At 39.8% G+C, this 19,562-nt stretch overlaps 1 long non-coding RNA gene across 6 annotated transcripts in view; it reads left to right on the forward strand.

The window, feature by feature from the left end:
• The first annotated feature begins 5,177 nt into the window (after window positions 1-5,177).
• The window catches only part of LOC135228734 (uncharacterized), a 29,396-nt gene continuing 15,011 nt past the window's right edge, over window positions 5,178-19,562 (forward strand). The window contains exons 1-2 of one of the 6 annotated variants that reach the window (XR_010319530.1): window positions 5,178-9,147; window positions 10,237-10,467. This is a non-coding gene — a long non-coding RNA (uncharacterized LOC135228734). Of the gene's footprint in view, window positions 9,163-10,236; window positions 10,468-19,562 lie in introns of all 6 variants that reach the window. The other 5 variants (XR_010319533.1, XR_010319531.1, XR_010319529.1 and 2 more) reach the window with 5 other exon arrangements.

The raw sequence follows: 19,562 nt of genomic DNA on the forward strand, positions 1-19,562 counted from the left end.
TACTCTGCCAAGCATGATGTCCTTCTCCGGGGACTGATCCCTCCTGACAACATGTCCAAAGTGTGTAAGACACAGTCTCGCCATCCTTACTTCTAATGAGCATTCTGGTTGTACTTCTTCTAAGACAGATTTGTTCATTCTTTTGGCAGTCCATGGTATATTCAATATTCTTTGCCAACACCACAGTTCAAAGGCGTCAGCTCTTTTTCGGTCTTCCTTATTCATTGTCCAGCTTTCACGTGCATATGATGCGATTGAAAATACCATGGCTTGGGTCAGGTGCACCTGAGTCTTCAGGGTGACGTCTTTGCTCTTCAACACTTTGAAGACGTCCTTTGCAGCAGATTTGCCCAATGCAGTGTGTCTTTTGATTTCTTGACTGCTGCTTCCGTGGCTGTTGATTATGGAACCAAGTAAAATGAAATCCTTGACAACTTCAGTCTTTTCTCCGTTTATCATGATGTTGCTCATTGGTCTAGTTGTAAGGATTTTTGTTTTCTTTATGTTGATGTATAATCCATACTGAAGGCTGTGTAAGTGCTTCAAGTCCTCTTCACTTTCAGCAAGCAAGGTTGTGTCATCTGCATAACTCAGGTTGTTAATGAGTCTTCCTCCAATCCTGATGCCCCATGCTTCTTCATATAGTCCAGCTTCTCGGATTATTTGTTCAGCATACAGGTTGAATAGGTATGGTGAAAGAATACAACCCTGACACACACCTTTCGTGACTTTTAACCAATCAGTATCCCCTTGTTCTGTCCGAACAACTGCCTCTTGATCTATGTAAAGGTTCCTCATGAGCACAATTAAGTGTTCTGGAATTCCCAGTCTTCGCAGTGTTATCCATAGTTTGTTATGATCCACACAGTCAAATGCCTTTGCATAGTCAATAAAACACAGGTAAACATCCTTCTGGTATTCTCTGCTTTCAGCCAGAATCCATCTGACATATCATAGCAGTTAGGATTTACGACACATAGGATAATCACATCAGATCACAAAATGGTGGCCAATCACGCAGTACTGGGAATCATGGCTTACCCAAGTTGACACACATTTTATGGGGACACATTTCAATCCATAATAGTAGGGTTGGCATATCTCAGTGAGTAGAGAGAGTAACTTTACTACTATTTTAGTAAGTTCACGGTTAATCTAGTACCCACTAAGGGGGTAGAACATTGTACTTTGAACTTTGTTTATGGAGGCACAGGGAAAGATGATCCTTGAAAAATCTTATAATTTGGGATACAGAATGCATGAAGTGTTTGAAGAACACTGAGGCCCAGATATTGAGGTACTTTATATCAAGGGTACTCCTTTTCTGCTGGTGACTGTAGGACACCCAAGAGTACATTAGGTACTGTGTCTGCCCTTAAGGATCTTATTGGCTATGAGAGGAGAAAAGATACACATAAATACAGAGTGTGTGAGATACTTCACATGAAAAGCGTTGTGGAGGTCGAAGACAAACATAAAAAGCATATTATTTGAAAATATAATGAAGAAGTGTATTTTATGTTTCCTAACTTTTTGAGTAGCTTGTATAATACAAGGAAACCCTGGTGCTATAGTGGTTAAGGGCTATGGCTGCCAACCAAAAGGTTGGAAGTTCTAATCCACCAGGTCCACCTTGGAAACCCTATTGGGCAGTTCTCCTCTGTCCTATAGGGTCACCATGAGTCAGAAATCGGCTCGACGGCAACAAGGGTTTTGGTATAATACAAGGTAGAACGTGGTGAACTCTATAAGAGATGTTGGTAACTTGTCTCAGAATTCAGAAAGGAGCAGATGATCTGATCATGGACAGAGGGACACCGTCACGGCAGGGGAGGTTTTTTAGGTTTACGTGGAAGTATTTGTAAAAAGCAGACAGTTGTGCATGAAAGCAAAAAGGGGGAACCATAAGGTCAAGCCAGAAAGAGGATGGTGTGCATATGTTGGAATAGTAGAGAGAGAGTGCCATGATTGGTGCAAGTAGTTGAAAAAGAACGGGAGATAAATTACCTAGGTTAACTGTGACTACATTATGAAGTACTTTAAATATCAGGCTAAGAAGTTTGGATTTGATTGGTAGGCAATGAGAAGCCATTATAGCTGTGCTTTCTTAGAGTCTGTGAAGGACTTGGAGAGAAATGTGAATATATGTACTTACTCAAGAGGGCCCATAACTTTTTTTAGATTCTCAGAGGGGCCTATGACCCCTGAAAGTTAAATTACCACTATGTTACAGGTTTTAGAAGAGTAGATTACAACAGACAGATAAACACCCACGGCCAGTTGGGTGGCTATTGCTGTAATTCAGATTGTATGTAATATGTTTGAGTATAAACTGAGGACATCAAGTACTAAGCAAAAGTTTGAACGGAAGTGAGTATATCTTTAAAGGTCCCACATAGCCATATTAATGGCTCACTTGTAAGTACAATTGAGAGTGACTGTCATATATTTTGGAAATCCTGGTGGCGTAGTAGTTAAGTGCTATGGCTGCTAACCAAAGGGTTGGCAGTTCGAATCCGCCAGGTGCTCCTTGGAAACTCTATAGTGCAGTTCTGCTCTGTCCTGTGGGGCTGCTGTGAGTCGGAATTGACTCCATGGCACAGGGTTTGGTTTGGGTTTTTTTTTTAATTGTATGTTTTTGTTGTTGTCGTTGTTATTTAGTCCCAGCAGGATAAATTAAACTTTATGAAAATGAAGTCAAACATTGATTAAGGCAGTAAAAAAGAATCAGATAATCCAGGTGTTTAGATTTGGGTTGTGTTAGGTTTTTCAGCATTTTATCTTGTTATTTGGTTTTTATTATTCTAGTCTAACATAAAATTGATATTTTGTGAATGTACTCTGGGGTGAAGTGACCTTGGAAAAATGCCGTGTGTCTGGACAGAGTAGTTCGGGATGAAGTCTTTTTATTTTGGATAATGTTCCCGGTAGACGGCCACATGAAATCAAATCACTCACGCAGTAATACTTCTGATTCAAAACAAAATTTAATGAAATCTCCGGTTACTAGTATGTTGTGTACAAACATAAAGTTAGAATGATTACAATTATCCTATGCTTTTTAGTTTTTATTTCCACCATTCCACATTCTTATTTATATGATAACTATCCTCCTTATTTGAAGCTCATTAAAAAAAAAAAAAAAGAAAAAATTACTAGCATTCTTCTCTGTATTTGCTGCTGGCATAGAAAACAGTCTGGATGCAGTTATTACTTCACAGCTTTAGGGAAAAGGCCACTTAATTTATTAGTTTATTATCAGCTTAAAAGTCAATCTTTTGTACTCCTAAGGATTTAAGGCCACAGATAACATTAAAACGTGCAGCATAGGATAGTTAAAATACTTAAAAAGTAAAATCAGGTAAGAAATATTTGTTCTAAAACTTAGAATGAGAGTTATTACAATTGAGCGCTACATTTAACTTCATTTCCTGTTATCTAAGGTATAAAAAAGAGAGATTGATTTTATATTTTATAGTATAAAAAATAAATAATTTTTTTTGTATATTTTATATTTTTTTAATATTTTATAGTAGGGAGCACAAATTACTTTGGAGAGGTAGCCTTTTCCCTTGCATCAGTTTCTGGATTGAAAAATTTGATCACTTTTTCTTTTTTAGATAGCTTTATTGAGATATAGTCACCTACCATATAATTTACCAGTTTAAATTATACAGTTCAGTTCACAGAACTGAGCAAGTATCATTACGATCAATTTTAGAACATTTTTATCATACCAAAAAGAAACCCCTCACCTCTAAGCTGTCACTCCCTAAATGGGTATCCTCTCCAGCTGTAGATGACCACTGAACTGTTTTTGTCCCCGTAGATTAGCCTTTTCTGGATATTTTGTATAAATGGGATTAAATAACATATGTCCTTTGTGATTGTCTTCTTATCTTTCGAGATGTATCTATTAAGATCCTTTTTTCCTTTTTTAATTGGGTTATTCGTCTTTTTATTATTGAATTGTAGGAGTTCTTTATATATTCTAGATAGAAGTCCATTATCAGATACAACATTTATCAGATTTTTCTACCAGTCTGTAACCTGTCTTTTTGCTTTTGTGATGGTGTCCTCTGAAGCATAAAAGTATTTAATTTTGATTAAGCCCCATTTATTTTTTCTTTGGTTACTTGTTCGTTTGTTGTCATATCTAAGAAATATTTGCCTAACTCAAAGTCATGAAGAGTGTAGTGGGTTGAACACTGGTCTTGAAAAAGACATGTCCAAGTCCTTACCTGAGGATCCTGTAAATGTGATCTTACCTGGACAGAGGGTCTTTGTAGATGTAATTAAGGTAATGATCTCAAGATGAGGTCACCCTGATTAGCGTGGGCTCCAAATCCAGTGGAATGTCCTTGTAAGAGATAGAAAAGGAGAAGACTGAGAGACCTAGAAACACATGGGAGAATGCCATGTGAAGATGGAGGCAGAGATTGAAATCACATACCCTCAAGCCAAGGAACGACTGGAGCCTGAGATGCTGAAAGAGGCCAGAAAGAAGTCTCGCCTAAAACCTTTGGAGGGAGGGCAGCTGTGTGTACACCTTGATTTTAGACTTCTGGCCTCAGCTGTGAGAAAATAAATTTTCGTTGTAAGCTACCAAGTTGTCATTTGTTATGGCAGTCCTAGGAAACTAGGACAAAGAGTTGTATAGTTACAGCTCTTATGTTTTGGTCTGTGATCCATTTTGAGTAAGTTTTGCATATGCTATGAGGTAGGAGTTTAACTTCATTTTTTGTGTGTGTCTAGACTATTCTTTTCCCATTAAATTGTCTTGGTATCCTTGTCAAAAATCAACTGACTGTAAATGTGAGGATTTATTTCTGGCCTCTCAATTCTGTTCCACTGGGCTATATCAGTACCATACTGTCTTAATTACTTGTAGCTTTGTAGTAAGTTTGGACCTGAAGAGCATGAGTCGCCCAACTTTATTCTTCTTCTTCAAGATTATTTTGGCTTTCCTGGGTTACTTGCATTTCCACATAAATTTTAAGATCAACTTGTTAATTTCTGCCAAAAAGGCTATTGGACTTTAATGGGAATTGTATCGAATCTGTGGATCAGTTTGAGGAATACTGCCATCTTAGCAATATTGTCTTTCAGCCCATGAACATGGGATGTCTTTCCATTTATTTAGTTTTTTTTTTTTTTTATTTCTTTCAATGATGTTGTTTCCAGAGCACAAGTTTCTCAATTTTATTTTCAGATTGTTTATTGTGTATAGAAATACAGTTGTCTTTTGTATATTGCTCTTGTACCCTGCAACTTTGTTGAACTTGTTTATTAGTACTAATAGTTTTGAATGGATTCCTGAGCATTTTCTGTACATGAGATCATGTCACCTGTGAATAGAGAGAGTTTTACTTCTCTCCAGCCTAGCCTTTTATCTCTTCCTCTTGATGAATTGACCTGAGCAGAATCTCTAGGACAGTGTTGAACAGAAGTGGTGAGAGTGGACATCCTTATCTTGTTCCTGATCTTCTGGGGAAAGCATTCAGTCTTTTATTTTAAGTATGATGCTAGCTGTGAGTTTTTCATAGATGGCCTTTATCAGTTTCAGGAAGTTCCCTTCTATCTCTAGTTTGTTGACTGGTAGCTTCTTATACATGGATAAGAAGTTCCCACCTTGGGTCCATGATGTAGCCATATAACTAGAAGGAAGGATCCCCTGGCTTTAGCCAAGGTCGTATGTTGTCGGAACTTGTCCATTCTCAAGATTTCTAAATATGGCTTTTTTATTAGTGATTCTCAAATTTGTGATTCTGATTTTGAATTTTCACCTAAGTTCTAATCTCTCTGACATTTGCTTATTTGATAATTCCAATTAGCTACCAGTCTGCCATTCCAAATTCAGCATGACTTTATTCATGCATTCATTTGATTGATTCATTTACTGTACATTGAGTGCTATTCCAGACTCCAAAGGATACGAGAATATGTTTGGAGAAATGTCTGGGGTAAGAATGGCTCTAACACAGAGGACCTGGCATGTCAACAGAGGACCCTCTTGGAGATATGCAGGGGCCATATCACGAAGATCCTGTGAGCTAAGTTCTAAGGAGTTAGAACTTTATTCTGAAAGTAGTAGTGAGCCACTGAAAGATCTGAAGCAGGAGATCAGTGTCAGATGTGAATCTTGAACAAATCATGAGGAAGGAGAGCTAGTGTAGAATATATAGATTGATGTTGAAAATGAAGCTGGAGGTTGGGGACCTGGTAGTTCTATCATTTGAAAAGAAAAGAAAGCCTGAAATAAGACAGTGGCAGTGGAGCTCTGGTGGCACAGTGACTAAGAGCTACAGTGAGCCATGGCTCCTAACCAAAAGGTTGGCAGTTCAAATCCACCAGCTGCTCCTTGGAAACACTGTGGGGAAGCTCTACTCTGTCCTATAATTAACTCGGTGACAATGTTGGTTTTTTGTTTTTTAAGTGGGGATAGATCGTAGATTTTTAGGAAGTCAAAAATGGATAGTACTTGGTAACTGGATTATAGAGGCTGAAGGAGCAGGACAGTACCTCCATGATTCCTATGGTTTTAACTAGGCAGCCTAAGTGGTTAGGGAACAAACAGAGGGAACTGGTTTGGCAGGAAGATGAATTCATATTTAGATATGTTGGAGTGCTAGCAGCACATCTACATTGGGGAAGTGTTATAGTTGTTGTTAGTTGCCATCAAGTTGATTCCGACTCATGGCGACTCCATGTGTGCAAAGTAGAACTGGGTTTTCAAGGCTGTCATCCTTCATAAGCCAGTAATCAGGCCTGTCATCCAAGGCACATCTAGGTGAGTTCAAACTGTCAACCTTTTGGTTAGTATTCGAGTGTTTTCAGCGTCTGCACCACCTTGGAAATCCTAGGCGGTTAAATGTGAGGCTGGATTCAGAGAAAAATGTTTTAGGTGATAATTAATGTGAATGAGGTCACTCAAGGAATGAGCAGAGCTCGTGGTCAATGAGAGTATAATGGAGACTATAGGATGAATAGAGGAAAGGAAACCTGAAATTAAGCTACAAGAGGTAGGAAGAAAGCTACGAGAGGCTGCTGTTACAGGCCAAAGTAGGGAAGAATTAGCTCAATTTTTCGTTATCCTTTAGTTTTCCTTTTAACCAGTACATTGTTTTAAACTTTAACATGAAAATTTTTTGTTTTGCTTTTCCCATTTGCCTCATGGTCTTTACTACCTAAGCCAGTGTTTCCTAACTTGGACATATACCAGAGTCACTTGGTGAGATTAAATGCAGGTTCTTTGGGTCCTGGTAGACCTACTGAATGAGAATCACCTGGGATGATACCTTAGAATCTGTATTTTTTAAAAACTTCTGTGATAAAGACTTGCTCTTTACCAAGCTTGTTTCTTTTTATCCCTGATGCCAGCTAACCTACATTTACTAGTCCCTTTGCTGTTGCGGATGGCCATATGATTGAGATCTTTCCATAGGAAATTAAGCAGAAGTGTTGAGTGTCACTTTATCCACTGCAAATATGAAGCCCCCTTGATCGATCCTCTCTCTTCCCCACCTGCTGCCTGGCAGTTGTATGTATGATAGAGCAACATTGGAAACGAGGGGTCAAATAGAGCTGAGCATCTGTCAGCCTGCGTCGTCTCCACCCTCCTCAAACTGATCATTATCACTGATTTTGGTCTTTCTGTATGCATGGATTAAAAATAATGTGTTATGCCACAGTTTTGGAATTTACGTATTATACCATCCATTGTTACATTAGCCAGTATGGTTTCTTAGATTACTATTGAAGGATCAGAATTTGGGAACCATGGCCCTTTGTCTATGCCATTTGTATTTTTAAACTCATTTATATGGTAGGGTAGTCTTCAGTTTCAAACAATGTATTGCATTAGGCAAATCTGCTGCAAAGACCTCTTTAAATTATTAAAAAGCAAAGATGTCACTTTGGGGACTAAGGTGCACCTGACCCAAGCCATGGTATTTTCAGTTGCCTCATATACATGTGAAAACTGGACAATGAATAAGGAAGGCTGAGAAAGAATTGATGCCTTTGAAGTACGGTGTTGACGAAGAATATTTAATATACCGTGAACGGACAGAAGAGCAAACAAATATGTCTTGGAAGAAGTAGCAGCCAGAATGCTCCCTAGAAGCGAGGATGGTGAGATCGTGTACTTCTGGCATGTTATCAGGAAGGACCAGTTCCTAGAGAAGGATATCATGCTTGGTAAAGTAGAGTGTCAGCAAAAAAGAAGACCCTCAACAAGATCGATAGACACAGTGGCTACAACAGTGGGCTTAAACATAGCAAGGATTGTGAGGATGGCGCGGTTACTGGGCAGTATTTCATTCTGTTGTACATAGGGTCACTGTGAGTTGGAACTAACTCGATGGCACCTGACGACAATAGTCTTCAGTTGTTGACTTACAGGGATTGTAGGTAAATATTGTGTTTTTTTTTTTTTTTCTGTAATAATTTTAATGGAAATGGTTTTGTTAACATCCTGATAATTTTATTAAATGACAAACATCTGCATGCTTACTGCCTCCTGGTCTTTGATGCTGGAGATACATCTATATATAAAACAAAGGGTCTGCCTTCTGGTGTGGAATAAGGTGGACTCAGATAAGGGCAGATGTCTTAGTACTTTGGAGCGCCAAGGGAGAAGTGGCTAATTGAACCCAAGGTGGAGTGGGTGGAGTCCTTCTCGATGTTTATATCCCTTTTGTAATATTGTTCTCTTTTGTACTTGTTGGACAGGAGTCATACATAACCTCTTTAAAATATCCCTTTAAACGAAAAAAACCAAACCTGCTTCCATTGAATCGATTCCAACTCCTAGTGACCTTATAGGACAGAGTTTCCAAGGAGCGCTTGGTGGATTCCCTTTAGAAGATCGAAAACCACAAGGACATGTTTGGTAGATTTGTGTTCCGTGGGGTGTGCTGAACATGTGCCTTTTCTTAATCTCCATCACTAAGAAAATTATTTAAGAGAGCTATAAATTTCAGTCTTGATGCAGATTATATTGTTAAATGTTGCCTGCAATTAACAAAGAAAAAAATGTAAAGAAAACCTTATTGATGATATTTACTCTTTCCCTCTTCCTTTGTAGGGAAATTTTGGATTGGGAATGGTGAAAGTCAGAAAGAACCTACTTTCTTCATAAACATGGTATGCGAAATCTGTGTAAGTTCCATAGGGTAAAATCACATAATTAATCAAACAGGACTTGGAAAGATCTATCTATCTGTCTTGCCAAACCCATGGCTGTCCAGTTGATTCTGACATGACGACTCCATGTGTGTAGAGTAGAACTGCACCCTGTAGGATTTTCTCGGATGTAGTCTTTATGGAAGCAGATCGCCAGGTTTTTCTTCCGTAGTGCCACTGGGTGGGTCCGAACCTCCACTCTTAAGGTTAGTAGCTGTGTGTGTGTGTGTGTGTGTATGCATGTGTGTGTGTAGATGGGTGCATTTGTATATGAATAAACAAGAGTCTTCTATATTGCATGGTTCTCTAAGTACTTAGGGATTTCCCCCAGTTTTGAAAGCTTACACGCTAGGCAGTGTGTGGTTGCAGTGTCAAAGTGGATCGTTACCAGCGTGTGGAAAGTGTTCCCAGGAGAACTATAAAAGGCTGAGCAAGTGAGAGCCACAACCTGGAGAAATAGGCATGCCATGTTCTTGGAGTTTGTTGGACTTGTTTGTTAACAACAGTTGGCTTTTAAAGGATATGTAAGCAACTGCAGTGTCAGTAGGGTTGAAACCAGGTGACTAGATCAGAGTAGCAAGTGTAATATTAGTTAGGCAAGACAGGTAAGTAGCCTAATCCGAGGTACGAGCAAGTAGTTAGAAACTAGCGTGTCTGTGAGAGCCTGCAGGATTCAAATAGGGAAGATGTCTGGGATCAAGAGACTTGAGTAAACGAGGCCAAGGAGCTATGTAACCTTGCAGACATTCTCATGTGATCTTGTAGCAGGGACACTGAGAGAGAACCTGGTTAGAGTATTTCCTAATAGAGAAGCTAGTCAAGGGGGAAAATGAAATATGGGCTGTATATCCTATAGAAATGTTTCTGTGTGATTGTGTATACATTCAGTAATGGCTAATCTACTCACTTAACAATGGATGAACTTGTTATTTTAAAGAAACTTACTGTAAATGATTTAAAATATGAAGTCCTTTAATAGAATAAGTTATCTTTTAGCTTATCTTTTATCATAAAACTGAATTTCTGTATATCACCTTCACTTAAATTTAGGTGCTCTGACGGTTTGACTGTTAGAGTTGATCACTACAGAGACTATTTTGCATGTTCTCATGAATTACTGGAGTCCTGGTGCCATAGTGTTTAAGAACCCAGCTGCTAACCAAAAGGTCAGCAGTTTGAATCTACCAGCCACTCCTTGGAAACGCTGTGGGGCAGTTCTGCTCTGTCCTGTTGGCTTGTTATGAGTTGGAATCTACTCGACAGCCTCAAGTTTCGGGTTTGGTAAGTTATTGGCTTACAGATTCAATTAATGTCAAATGAACTCCTTACCTGCTCACCTTGTGCCTCTCTTTGCTCCTTGTAGCCGCAGTTCTGAACTTGAAATTTCTTTTCTCTGACCACAGCTTCTTTCATTCTTGGTTCTTCCAGTGAACCTGAGCTTTGCTGTATTAAGCCTACTTCACTTAGTTGCTCGGTTCAGTTTGGCCACAGACTGACCTCTGGAGAAGCCTTGACCTTTTGATTTGCACAGTCCTGGTTAGAGCAGTGTTTTTCAAAGTGTATGCACTGCTAAAGGGGCAAGGTGGGCAAACCTCACCTTTGTCATTTCCTTGTCACCACTTACATGGCACTTTGTCTCTCTTACCCTTACCACCCAGAGTTAAACTAGACCTCGTCCCTGGCCACCTAGGGCCAGGTCATTGGGTACCAGCCGTAGGCTCAGAAGTCTGCACAACTCCCATCACTTCAGACCAGCTGGCCCCTCTCTCTCTCTCTCTCTCTGTCTCTCTCGTCCCCTGGGACTAGCCTGTGCAGCCTTTCTCTGTCACCCAGCCGCCCAGATCTGGGTCTTCACAAATCTCTGTCCTGCTAGCCCCTGCTGGCTTCTTGCCCCCTGGGTTTGCTAATTCTCTATAACTTCTTATAAAATTCACAGAAACTTTTTAATTTGTTGTTGTTGTGTGCTGTTGAGTTGATTCCAACTCAGAGCAACCCTTTTGACAGAGTATAACTGCCCTATAGGGTTTCCTAGGCCATAATCTTTACGGGAGCAGATTGCCAGGTCTTTTCTCCTGCGGAACCACTGGGTGGGCTCAAACCACTGGTTAGCAGCAGAGAGCTTAACCATTGTGCCACTAGGGCTCCTTTACTTGTACCTACATTTACCCATTTGTTATAATAAGAAAGAATACAAGCAAAGAAAGACTTCAGATAAGGTCTGGGAGAGGGCCCTGTGGCACAGCGCAGAGACAGTCTCTGACTTTCATCTTTATCCTCCCATCTTGTCAGCTGGGGATTATGTGCCTGATGATTTTATACATGGTGTTAGTTGGTGAGGACTGAGGAGGGATGGCAGGAGCTGAGACTAGGGGAGGAAGAGTATATAGGGGCAATTCTAAACTAAGGGGCTTGAAATTTATTCTCAGAGCTGTGGGGTGGTAGCCATTGGAAACGTTTATTTAGAGTTTTGTCGTTCAATTTGAGCCTTTAGGAACCGACTTTGCAAAGACTGGGCTCTGAATGCTTAGAGATGGCAGTGACAAATCACAGGTTCAAAGAGGAAGGTGAATCTGCCTTTTTCTCTGGAATTGGTCCTTCATTCTTTTGGGCAGTTAAAAGCTGTTTGTATCCAAGAAGCTACTTCCTTGCAAGCATGAAATATTTACAAATTTATGACAGAGTGATGTATAGTATGTAGAGAGGGAATCATGAGAGCTCTCTGTGAGGTTTGTACAGCAACAGTTTGAGAAAACCACTATTAAAGGAGACCCCGGCTGGTGCAAATGGTTAACGTGCTCAGCTCCTAACGGAAAGATTGGAGGTTGGAGTCCACCCAGAGGTGCTTTGGAAGAAAGGCCTGACAATCTTCTTACAAAAAAAGAGCCATCGAAAACCCTGCGGAGCACAGCTCTGCTCTGACATACGTGGGGTTGCCATGAGTTGGATTTGACTGGACGGCAACTGGTGTTTTGGTTTGTTACAGGCTGAACAGATTGCTTATTGTTTGTGTATATGGAGTGGAGTGTGTACTGAAAGCCTAAACATCCTCTGGCATCTTATTTATTTTTGACTGTTCAAGGAAGGCTGGGCTGATAATAGCAGTGCCTTTTAGTAGGTGACATTAACAGGGAAGTGTTTGGCCTTTTACTTACTTGGAACCCACAGCTTTTTTTTTTTTTTTTTTTAAACCATAGGTAGGCTAGGTAAGAGGCTTTGTACTTGCTTCTTAGAAGAAATTTAAGAGCAGTAAATTGACTGCCTTCAAATTTTTGCTACCAGTTCTTCACAGAAGTACAAAATGCAGAATCCTGCCTGATTCCTTTGTAAACAATCCTTGTGATTGTCAGCTTGCCAAGGGATGCTTTTTTCTTTTGAGTAATTTCTGGGGAATACCTTGCTTTGGATCACCCTTAGTTATTTCCCAAAGTTGCCTTCGGGAGTACAGGTGCTCTTTTCCCCACTTATTCATAAAACCATTAAATTCTACTTTTTTCAGGAATTTCACATTGTTTTCATTGAACTGATGTAAGTTAAAATTGAAACGGTGAGAGAATTTACCTATTTAGTCTTGAGCTTAAAATTTCCCAAAGAGTAGGAGCCATAGTTTTGCCCACCACCAAACATAGAACAAGTAATTTTGAATGTATGGACATGATTATGTCATGGCCTTTCTAAATACAAAAATACAACTTTCACTTAGAACATTGAGTACTTTGATAATATCTTTACTGATATTGGTGAGAATGTAGTGAAATTGGTCCCATTATAGTTTTTTCTATTTGCCTTTTTTTTTCAGTTATGTTTTAGGTGAAAGTTTACAGAGCAAATTAGTTTCTCATTAAAGAATTAATAGACAAATTGTTTTAGGACATTGGGTGCCAACCCTTTGATGTGTCGACATTCTCCCCTTCACGCCGGGTTCCCTGTTTCCATTTGTTCACTTGCCCGTCCCTTCCTGCTTTCTTTATCTTTGCTTTTGGGCTGGTGTGTTCATTTAGTCTCATAAACATGGTTAAATCATGCAGCCAGTTCCTCAGGTGTGTTATCGTCTGCCATATAGACTTGTCTCATCTTTGGCCTAAGAGGGAGCCTCTGGAGTACTTTTGTACCGAGTTAAAAGGGTATCCAGGGGGCCATAGGCTTGTGGTTTCTCAAGGTTCTGTCAGACCAGCAAGTCTGGTGTTTTTTTGTGTGTTTGAATTTGAATTTTGTTCTACATTTTTCTCCTGCTCTGTCCAGGACCCTGTATTGTAATTCCTGTCAGAGCAGTTGGTGGTGGAAGCCGGGCACCATCTAGTTGTTCTGGGCTCAGCCTGGCAGAGATTGTGGTAGTTGTGGTCCATTAGTCCTTTGGACTAAACTTTCCCTTGTGTTTTGTTTTTTTAATAGACTGAGGTAATCCTGTTTATTTGTCTACATGTTTATGGTGTCTCCCTGTACTGGAGTGTGAACTTTAAGAGGACAGGGACCATGTGTCTTTTATGTATTGCTGTATCCCTGTCATGGATTGAATTATGTCCCCCTCAAAAATGTATGTGTTTACTTGGTTAGGCCATGATTCCAGTATTGTGTGGTTGTCTTCCATTTTGTGATTGTAATTTTATGTTAAAGAGGATTAGGGTGGGATTTTAACACCCTTACCAGGTCACATCCCTGATCCAGTATAAAGGAAGTTCCCCAGGGGTGTGGCCTGCACCACCTTTTATCTCTGAAGAGATGAAAGGGAAGTGAGCAGAGAGTTGGGGACCTCCTACCACCAAGAAAGCAGTGCCAGGAGCAGAGCTTGTCCTTTGGACCCAAGGTTCCTGTGTGAGATGCTCCCAGACCAGGGAAAGACTGATGACAAGGACCTTCCTCCAGAGCTGACAGAGAGAGAAAGCCTTCGTCTGGATCTAGCGCCCTGAATTTAGACTTTTAGCCTACTAGACAGTGAGAGAATGAATTTCTTTTTGTTAAACCCATGCACTTGTGGTATTTCTGTTACGGCAGCACTAGATGTCTGAGACAATCCCTATCACCTGTTACAGTGCTTTGCATATAGTGGACACTCAAGTCATTGCTGAATGAATTCTGATCTGGTGTGGCTTAGATGGTATCCTGACATATATTAAAAAAGCACCTCAGGTTATTTTGATGTGCACTCCCATGGTTGAGAAACCTTGGTCTATTTTCCCTCTCTAATCCACGTGAGATATAGAAGATATCACTCTTGAAATTGGTAATCTCATTTCCCTAGGAGGAAAAGTTTAATTTGGTAATGTTATTCAGGTGTTGTTTGTAGGTGGGACTCAGAATGGACAATTGCATTCCATCATCAAATAATTAAGTTTAGGAAAGGTGGGAAGATAGACCTAAAATTGAGTTTATTCCTTTTTTTTTTTTTTGTAAAAAAAAACAGTCAAGGTTAGACTTCCTAGATGGTTTTCCTTCAAAACACTACTTCTCAATGTTGGGTAGGTTAGGATTTTGCTTCTGGGGGACATTTTGACGTCTGGAGACGTTTTAGATCCCTTGTGGTCAGTGGTTAAGCGATCAGCTGCTAACCAAGAGGTCATCAGTTCAAATCCAGCCCCTCTGTGTGAGAAGGATGTGGTAGTCTGCTTCTGTAAAGACTGAAAAAAAAGACTACAGCCTTGAAAACCTGATGGGACAGTTTTACTCTATCTTATAGGGTCACTATGAGTCGAAATGGTCTCCACTGGCAATAGGCTTTTTGGTTTTAATTTAAATATGTACGTATCTTACATTTTAAAGACTTGTTTGTATATGTAAGTCACTAGTTTTCAAAGTGTAGTCCTTGAACCCTTAGGAGTAAAACCTGTTCATGTTAGTACTAAAATATTATATGCCCTTTTCTCTTTGATGTTTGGATTAAAGATACAAAAGCAATGCTGAGTAAAACAGCTGATACCTTAGCAGGAAATCAAGGCAGTGGCACTGAATTGTCTAGTAGTGTGTATTCTTCTCTGTCATGAATATTTCACGTCATACAGTTAAAAAAAAACCTCATTTTTCCTTCAGATTCTTTTTCAGTACAAATTAAATTTTACTCTACTTGGCTCTAGAGTATCTGTGTGATAAAATGGGTATGTGCTGCAGAGGAAAAGAATTTGTGTGATTGAGTTGCTAGCTCAGCTACCCCCCTCCCCATTTTCATGTAATATCTTCTTTAATTGAAAGAACAACTGAAAAACCATGGTTATTCAGACTTGGGTATTTGGCAAACATTTCTTTGAAAATGAACAAAATGAACTTGTTACTAATAAAATTGGAGCTTTCAGGGAAAAAATTAGAATTTGGGGAAATCTGTATGGGCCACCTTGAGCTTGATAGCATTCTAGTAAAGACATTTGTGGTAATAATGATAGTAATAGTGATATTATATAATGAACTGTGTCAACATTTGGAAGAACTGAATAACTCGGTAAACCAACATTTTCCAGATGGCGTTATGAAGTCACACGTAGGTAAAGATCCCATTCAAAGAGCACGTTAGACAAATGGATTTTGTATGTGTGTGTGGTAAAATACGTATAACAAAACATTTGGTATTTCAACCATTTGTATGTGTACAATTCAGTGACATTTATTACATTTCACCATACTGTGCAGTTGTCATCCCTATCCATTTCCAATTTTTTTTGTTATCATCCTTAACAGAAACTCCGTACTCCTTAAGGAATAACTTTCCATTTTCCCCTCCCACCTGCCCTTAGTAAGCTCTAATAAACATTGATCTCTATGCATTTGCCTGTTCTAGGTATTTTATATAGGTGGGTCATACAATATTGTCCAGTGGTGTCTGACTTAGTTCACTCAGTATAATCTTTTCAAGGTTCATCCATGTTTTACCATGTATCAGAACTTCATATTTCTTCATGGCTGAATTACTGCATTGTATGGATTTCCCACATTTTATCCATTCATCTGTTGATGGATACTTAGGTTGTTTCCACTTTTTGGCAGTTGTTAATAATGCTTCCCCCACGTGTCTGTCATTTTGTCGTACTGTGGGGGCTTGCATGTTGCTGTCATGCTGGAAGCTCTGCCACTGGTATTCAGATACCAACAGGGTCACCCATGGCAGGCAGGTTTTAGTGGAGCTTCCAGACTGAGACAGACTAGGAAGAAGGACGTAGTGGTCTATTTCTGAAAAGAATTAGCCAGTGAAAACCTTATGGATAGCAGTGGAACATTGTCAGAGACTGTCCCAGAAGATGAGCTGCCTCCTCAGAGTAGAGTTAACTTGATGATGTGGATCGAGTCAAGCTTTTAGAACCTTCATTTCCTGATGTGGCACGACTCAAAATGAGAAGAAACAGCTGCGAACATCCATTAATAATTGGAACCTGGAATGTACAAAGTATGAATCTAGGAAAATTGGAAATCATAAAAAACAAAATAGAACACATAAGCATCAATGTCCTAGGCATTAGTGAGCTGAAAAGGACTGGTATTGGCCATTTTGAATCGGACAGTCATATGGTCTGCTATGCCAGCAGCAACAACCTGAAGAGGAATAGCATTGCATTCATCATCAAAAAACATTTCAGGATCTATCCTGAAGTACAATGCTGTGGGTGATAGGATAATATCCATACGCCTGCAAGGAAGATCAGTTAATGTGACCTACTTTTCAAATTTACGCACCAACCACTAAGGTCAAAGACGAAGAAATTAAAGATTTTTTACCAACTTCTGCAGTCTCCAATTGATTGAACATGCAATCAGGATGCATCGATAATTACTGGTGATTGGAATGCAAAAGGTGGAAACAAAGAAGGATTGGTTGTTGGAAAATATGGCCTCGGTGATAGAAACGATGCCGGAGATGGCAGGATAGAATTTTGCGAGACCAATGACTTTTTCATTGCAAGTATCTTTTTTGAATAACATAAGTGGCGATTATACACCCGGGCCTCACCAGATGGAATACACAGGAATGAAATCAACTACATCTGTGTAAAGAGATGATGGAGAAGCTCAGTATCATCAGTCAGAACAAGACCAAGGGCTGACTGCAGAACAGACCATCAACTGTTCATATATAAGTTCAAGTTGAAGCTGAAGAAAATAAGAACAAGTCCAAGAGAGCCAAAGTACAGGCTTGAATATATCCCACCTGAATTTAGAGACCATCTCAAGAATAGATTTGACACGTTGAACACTAATGACCAGACAAGTTGTGGAATGACATCAAGGACATCATACGTGAAAGAAGCAAGAGGTCATTAAAACAACAAGAAAGAAAGAAAAGACCAAAATGGATGTCAAAAGAGACTCTGAAACTTGCTCCTGAACATCAGGTATCTAAAGCAAATGGAAGAAGTGATGAAGTAAAAGAGCCGAACAGAAGATTTCAAAGGGTGGCTCCAGAAGACAAAGTAAAGTAACCTGGAGTTAGGAAACCAAAAGGGAAGAACATGCTGGACGTTTCTCAAGCTGCAAGATCTGAAGAAAAAATTCAAGCCTGGAGATGCCATATTGAAGGCTTCTTCTACAAGGAACATATTAGGTGACACAGGAAGCATCAAAAGACAATGGAAGGAATACACAGAGTCACTGTACCAAAAAGAATTGGTCAACAGAACCGATGGTACTGAAGGAAGAGGCTCAAGCTGCACTGAAGGTATTGGCAGAAAAACAAGGCTCCAGGAATTGATGGACTACCAGTTGAGATGTTCCAACAAACAGATGCAGTGCTGCAAGTGCTCACTTGTCTATGCCAAGAAATTTTGGAAGACAGCTTCTTGGCCAGCCAACTGGAAGAGATCGGTATTTGTGCTCATTCCAAATAAAGGTGATCCAACTGAATGCAGAAATTATCCAACAGTATTATTAATATCACACGCAAGTAAAATTTGCTGAAAATCATTTAGAATGAGCTGCAGCAGTATATCAACAGGGAACTGCCAGAAATTCAAGCCAGATCCAGAAGACGAGGTGGAAAGAGGGATATCATTGCTGATGGCAGATGAATCTTGGTTGAAGTCAGAGATAACCAGAAAGATGTTTACCTCTGTTTTACATTCACTGAGCAGAGGCATTTGACTGTGTGGATTATAACAAATTATGGATGATTGCCAAGAATGGGGATTCCAGAACACTTAATTGTGCTTATGAGGAATCCGTACATAGATAAAGAGGCAGTTGTTGGAACTGAACAAGGGGATACTGCGTTGTTCAAAGTCAGGAAAGGTGTGTGTCAGGGTTGTATGCTTTCACCATATTTATTCAATCTGTATGCTGAGGAAATAATCCAAAAAGATGGACTATATTAAGAAGAATGAGGCAACAGGATTGGAGGAAGACTCGTTAAACAACCTGCAATATGCAAATGACAAAACCTTGCTTGCCGAAAGTGAAGAAGACTTGAAGCACTTATTGATGAAGATCAAAGACTACAGTCTTCAGTATGGATTATACCTCAACACAAAGAAAACAAAAATCCTCACAACTGGGCCAGTAAGCAGCATCATCATAAACAGAGAAACAATTGAAGTTGTCAAGGATTTCATTTTACTGGATCCATAATCAACACGCATGGAAGCAGCAGTCAGGAAATCAAAGGACACATTGAGTAAATCTGCTGCAAAAGACCTTTTTAAAGTGTTAAAAAGCAAAGATGTCACCTTATAGACTAAGGTGGGTCTGACCCAAGCCATGGTGTTTTAAATTGCATCTGCATGCGAAAGCTGAACAGTGAATATGGAAGACTGAAGAAGAATCAATGCCTTTGAATTAATGGTGTTGGCGAAGAATATTGAGTATACCATGGACTGCCAGAGGAACGAACAAATCTCTCATGGAAGAAGTACAACCAGAGTTCTCCTTGGAAGCAAGGATGGCAAGACTTCTCTCATGCTTTGGATATGTTATCAGGAAGGATCAGTCCCTGGAGAAGGACATCACGCTTGGTAAGGTGGATGGAGGGTCAGTGAAAGAGAGGAAGACCCTCAACGAGGTGGATTGACACAGTGGCTGCAACAATGGGCTCAAACATAGCAACAATTGTTAGAATGGCCCAGGACTACACAATTTTTCATTCTGTTTTCCATAGGGTCACCATTAATTGGAACCAACTCGATGGCATCTAACAACAACAACAACAATAATAATGCTCCCGTGAACATTGGTAAGCAGGAAACTAAGACCCTGAGTCTTAGGCTGGGTGTTCTAGAGAAGCGAATCCAGTAAAGCGGATAAGTACATATAGAGAGAGATTTGTGTGAAGGAAATAGCTACTGTGGTTGTAGAGGCTGGAACATCCTAAATCTGTGGATCAGGCTGGAGGCTTCTCATGAATCACATAGCAGCAGGGCTGGGGAACCCAAAATGGGCAGACAAGATGGCAGGTAAGCTGCTAGCTCAAGTCC

Source organism: Loxodonta africana, chromosome 27, assembly GCF_030014295.1.
Source record: "Loxodonta africana isolate mLoxAfr1 chromosome 27, mLoxAfr1.hap2, whole genome shotgun sequence".
In the NCBI taxonomy this organism is placed as follows: domain Eukaryota; kingdom Metazoa; phylum Chordata; class Mammalia; order Proboscidea; family Elephantidae; genus Loxodonta; species Loxodonta africana.